The following is a 6,000-nucleotide window of genomic DNA, read 5'->3' as shown; positions in this document are numbered from 1 at the left end:
CCTGGACCCCCTTCCTTCATGTCCACCACAGACGCCCCCAGACTGCTGTCTCTTACAGAGTTTTATGCCCAGAAATGGTTGGCTACTCACTTTGTCAGTAGATTCTCCTCCTAAATATGAAGACAATCGGGGAAATGTACCTGTGGAGAGGAAATGTTGTCCAGTTGCTCTTAGCAACCAATCAGATCACTTCTTTTATTTTTCAGAGGTCTTCTCAAGAATGAAAGAAGCAATCTGATTGGTTGCTATGGGCAACCTGATGAAAACATCTTTTTTTTCTTTAACAACTACAGTACTACAACTCCCATTGTAGTGTGTCTGTTCAACCTGTGCCTCCTCCAACCCTGACCCTTAGGGGGGCATAGACGGACCACACTGGGGGTTGTAGTACTTTCATTTTTACAGTTCCCCTATAACTCTGCAGCTTCGGTAGAAGTATGAGGCTCAGCCTTAGAGTCAGTGTATCTGGCTGCTCCGGTGTTCTTCTCTTTTACAGCCTGGACACTGTTCTCCTCCACACTGGTCCCTGTGGTCCGGTCAGATGGTTCTGGACTGGGGCTGAACGGTTGCTTGAGGGATTTAGTGGCTGATTTTTTTGGGAATTCAGTTGTTGGATGACCTCTCTCTTCAGTGGCTGGTGATATTCGTAGTGCAGAATTTACAGGTGTTACGTAAAAGGGGTACTCCGGGGGAAAACATTATTTTATTTTTTTAAATCAACTGGTGCCAGAAAGTTAAACAGATTTGTAAATTACTTCTTAAAAATCTTAATCCTTACAGTACTTATCAGCTGCCGTATGCTACAGAGGAAGTTGTAAAGTTCTTTTTGGTCTGACTACAGTGCTCTCTTTGAGTAGGAGCAAATCTCCATAGTAAACTTCTCCTACTCCGGACAGTTCCTGACATGGACAGAGGTGTCAGCAGAGCGCACTTCCTGTAGTCCAGAGAAGTTCAGTGTGTGCAGCGAGCGGGTGTGTCCCTTTCTGAGCTCCTCCAGACTTCCAGAGGCAAAGCAGCAGGTGTTACATGAGCTTTTCCCAGGAGCGTGGCAGGATCCTTAGGAGAGCCTCCCTGCATGGAGTCTCGGGCCTCCACTCCTCGTTCTTCCAGGCTGGCGGGGAGTGGAGAGAAAACTGCAACAGCCAATGTTCCGGCCGGAGGAAGAAGATCTAGCAGAGTCTGCAGCAATGCAGGCTCTGCTCCTCCGGCAAAGTGTGCCAGCCAGAGATCTGGTAGAAAGAAGGTGAGGAGGAAAAGTGTGGAGTTGTGGGCTGAGAGAGGGCCCAAAGAGTCCAGCGAGACCTACTGCTCTTGCATGGCCGCAAGGTTTGCGGAGTACGACCAGTGCGGCAAGGAGCTGAAGATGGCCAGAGAGAATCTACGGGTGTCTCAGAATCTGGCAAATACGGGGTCCAAAAAGAACCATCCAGAATTAAAGAAAAGGATCTCAGCGCTGAAAAGTGAAATTGTGAAATTAGAGATGCGGAGGGCAGAGATCATTGAAGGGAGCGGCCTCTTCCGGGAGAAGCTGATCAACGAGGATCAGTTTGCCGCCATGAAATCCCCAGGTAAGGTGGAGGTGGATGATGGGGAGAGTAGTGGCGGTGAAGAAAGTGAGGATGGTGGTGAGGAAGAGGAGAAGGTGGTGGAAAGTGCAGTTGTGGAGAAAGATGCTGTGCCTGTAGCCCATACCACCCAGGACAGCTACATTGAGCCGGCACAGGTGGCACTTCCACTTACTGATAGCGAGGAGGATGATGTGGAGAGTGAGGCTGGGGAATTGCTGAGGGCTATAGTGTTACAGGAGTCCCCAGCCCACCTCCAGAATTTCACTTTTGGAGAAAACCCATGTGAGGATGTGGCAGTTAAGCATAAAGCTAAGAAACATAAGATGCAGGAAACTGTGCAGTATGTCTTTGTTCCTTTCCAGCAATCTGGGCCAGCTGCAAAGCTGGTTCAGGCTGCTGGGCCCCCCAGACTGCCAGACCCCGTTTCTGTGGTGGAACGGAGCCAGCATGGGGGGTACAGCATGGCGTCAGTAAAGGTTGTGGATGCAATAGAAGTGAAGCCCACCCATCCTGCCGGTAGGGAGGGGCAGGATGGGCTCATGGTGGGCAGCTCTGGCACTGCAGGACCGCCCCAGGGTGGCGGGGGGCGTGTCCAAGTTCCAGAGGCGAGCTATGCCGCCGTGTGCTCGGGGGGAGGTTCCCTGAGTTCTGTGGGCACTACCGGCACTGCAGGGCACTCCCCTGTGAGGGGGGGGAGTGTCCGGGTGCTGGTGGCAGAGAGTGGTAGGTCCATGTGCTCGGGGGGCGGTCCTCCGAGTATAGTGTGTTCTGTGGGCACTGCGGGGCACTCCTCTGTGAGGGGGGGGGAGTGTCCGGGTGCCGGAATCATCCGCAGAGCCCCTGCGGTCGGGCAAGGCAGGTGCTGGCATTGTGGGAGGAGCTGGGGTGCGCCCGATGGGGCAGTCTCAGACTCTGATAATAACATCAGCCATGGAGGAGGAGCCATCGGTGTCGACCCCAGCAGCAGCAGCACCAGAGAAAAAGACCATTCTGAAGCCAGCAATACTACAACTCCCAGCCAGCCCAGAATCTATTAGTCAGGTCAAGAGTGCAGGGTGGGTGAATGCTGAGTGTGGTAGTGTTGTGGATGAGAGGAGTGTATGTGGGAGTGTCAGTGGAGTAAATATTGGTGGGAGTGGTAGTGTTTTAAATGGTAAGTCTGGTGTGGATGAGAGTGGTGGTGCGAATGGTGGTATTAGTAGTTCTGGGTCTGGTTCTGGGTCTGGTCTGGCTGCCCCCCCGGTAGTGACTGCTCCTAGGAGCTATGCCAATGTCACTGCCGGGGGTTCAGGGGGTCCCTGTCTCTGGCCGGCCCTGGGGGCCATTTGCAACAGCGCCTCCTGGAGGCTTTACGCAGGGGTGACAGGTCGATCCAGGTAGAGGGAAGGGGTGAGGTCGACCTGTCTTTCTGGATAGAGAGACACGGTTTGGGGGCTTTCCGAGAGCGGAATGGGGAGGTGGTCTGGTCCCTCCCGACACCCGGGCAGGACAATAACCGTAGGAATGTGGTCCGTCTGATTTGGAGGGGCGAGGATGCGTGTCCAGCACGCGCTAAATGGTTGAGCTCCTCCTTCAGATGGAATTCAGGGCGAGTGACATCTTTGCCCTGATTCACCCCTACGGTTCGTCTGAGTTTGACGTCAGTTTCGTTCGGCCAGAGGGTCTTGAACTCTTCTGGTCAAACTATGAAGTGGCGAAGAACGAGCCCGGCTGGCGGGATTTCGCCGTAAAGGCGATTTCCCGTCAGAACTCTGTCAAGAAAGTGACCGTTTTGACCCGTAACGAGTCGCTTTCTTGTTATGACATCATGACCTGGCTTGGTCGGTATGGGGATGTGACGGACATGCCCAAGAAAAACTTTGATGAGCACGGGATCTGGTCTGGGGCCTGGACGTTTTCCGTCAAACTCAAGCGTTCAGGCAGTACGGTTGCCCACATTCCGTCAGCCGCCTTCCTTGGACGTGATAGGAGTCAGGTCTTCTACCAGGGGCAGCCTAAGGTCTTTTACAGCCCCACCCACTTTAGCGCAGCCTGTACTGTGCAGGTCTGCGCTTTGTGTGGTGGGGTGGGTCATCTGGCCGCATCCTGTCGGCAGATCCGGTGCCACCTGTGTGGTGTCCTCGGGCCTTCACCCGTGCGGCGGCCGCTCTGGCTGAGGAGAGCTGTGAAGTTGCCTCGGCTGGGGAGGGTACGAGCAGGGATGGGGGCGCACCAGGGCTAGTGAGGAGGAAAAAGGGCCCCGCCAAACTAAGGCGGGAGGAAAATCGTCGAAGGAGTAGGGAGCTGGAGAGTGCCCAGGTGGCGGGGGTAGCTTCAGCCCCTGCTCCTGAAGCTGGCCCTGTAACTGCTGAAGCCCTGGAGGAGAACGTGCTAGATGAGGAGATCAGGAGACTGCGCAAAGAGGATGGCAATATGGCCGACCCTTCTGATTCCTCCCACTATGAAAGTGTGGATGAGGATAGTGGGGAGAGGCCTAAAAAGAAAGATAAGGGCAAAAGGAAAGGGAGAAAGAAGAGGTCAGAGTCATCTGCTCCTTGTACTACGGGCCAGGTCCAAAACGGAAGCCTGACTGCCCCCCCTCTGGTTGACCTGTCAAACCGGTACCTCGTCCTCGATACCATCTCCTCCCCCTCCTTTCGGGGGCTCAGCACTGCTCTGTTCCAGGCCGAAGCACCTTAAGTGCGGTCCTTAGTGTCAGGGAGGCAGTGGAGCGGAGTAGTGCGGGTTTCTGGAAGGGATACTTGCTATCCCTGGATCAGGCCAAAGCGTTTGATCGGGTGAACCACGAGTACCTCTGGTCCGTCCTCCTGAGATATGGCTTACCGAGTACTTTTGTTAATTGGCTTAAGATCTTGTATGCAGGGGCACAGAGTTTCCCATTGGTCAACGGTAGGTCTGGCCGCTGTTTTGAGGTGGGGTCCGGAGTCCGTCAGGGTTTTCCTTTGAGCCTGCTTTTATACGTGTTTGCGATCGATCCCTTCGTCCGGAGGGTAGATTGTGGGCCATTGGCGGGAGTCAGGATGAGTCTGGCGGAGCTGGATGTCGCCCAGAGAGTGGTGGCGTACGCTGACGATGTCACTATTTTTGTCTCCTCGCGAGAGGAGGTCGATGTGGTGATGTCGGAAGTGGACCGCTAGGCATCTGGGTCTAAGATCAACCGAGATAAGTGTGAGAGTCTATGGCTGGGAGGGGGAGATCTCCCGGACACTCTTCCCGGGCCCCAAGAGTCAGCAAAAGTTTTGGGCATCATATTCGGCCAGGATGATTATCCCACCAAAAACTGGGATGGTAAGCTCCAGGATGCCGCTCAGAAGGTGGACCAATGGAAGGGTTGGTCTATGACCCTCAGGGAAAGGGTACACCTGATCAAATCGTACCTGCTCCCTTGTTTATCTATCTGCAGCGTATGTATCTTGCCAGAAGCTTACTACATTAGAATCTACAGCCTGTTTTTCCAACTGTTATGGGGAAACAGGAGGAACCTAGTCAAGAGGGAGGTTACGTACCGCACGAGGAGACTAGGGGGTTTATCTATGGTAAACCCTGTGGTGTTCTTAACCAACACCTTCTTTGGAGTCAACTTGCCGGCCTTACCTATCCGGAGTGGGCTTATGGGGCATTCAGGAACCTGGGTGGCCGAGATCGGGGCACTTTATTCTTAGTTAGTTTAGTAATTAGGTACTACACGTGGAATGCACGGTGTTTAGTGTCGACCCAACAGAAAATCCTCTCCGAGGTGGAGGTCTGTAGGAACATCACCGGTGACCTCGGGAAGATCAGGTCTTTGGAGTATGGCAGTCTTGGTAACAGTAGGGCTTCTCTCCTATGGAGAGGGTTTTCTTTTGATGTGCCCTAGGTACTAGACCTTTTAGGTAGAGTACCTTTATTTTGGTTAGGGACGGTGTTATAGGGATAGAAATAGGATGAGAACAGGGTTAGTTTGAATGGAGGGCTAGGATTAGGGAAAATTGTAGGGGGAGTTAGGGAAAGAGTGTAAAATTATTTTGAATGTATCAAGTCTGCCATCCTTCTTCCTGGTGGAGGGCTAATGCATGTGCACGCTAGCTTTTTGTTTTGTTTTTAAGCTGATATGGTATGAAGGGCTTACAGGCGACCAAACTTGGGCCTAAAGTGGGTTGTGGTTCAGTGTGTATAAGTTTGTGTATAAGTTGGTTGGGAGGAGTGCTAGGTGGGGAGGGTGTGCTTGTGGGTGGTGGTGTTCATCTTTGGGGAACCTGACATGGGTCAGTTAAGGACTGGACTTTGTGAACTGTAAGAACGGTATGGACTCTGACCCATGTACAGGAGGGGTGGTGTGGGTGAGGGTACAGTTTTAGTGTAGGGTTTTTCCTAGGGTTTTCTATTGATTTTGTAGGTGTTTTCTGTAGTGCATATATTTTGTTTATATTATATTTTATTTATATAGTAAATT

Source organism: Hyla sarda, assembly GCF_029499605.1.
Source record: "Hyla sarda isolate aHylSar1 chromosome 2 unlocalized genomic scaffold, aHylSar1.hap1 SUPER_2_unloc_6, whole genome shotgun sequence".
NCBI classification, from domain to species: domain Eukaryota; kingdom Metazoa; phylum Chordata; class Amphibia; order Anura; family Hylidae; genus Hyla; species Hyla sarda.
This window is presented reverse-complemented; position numbering follows the sequence as displayed.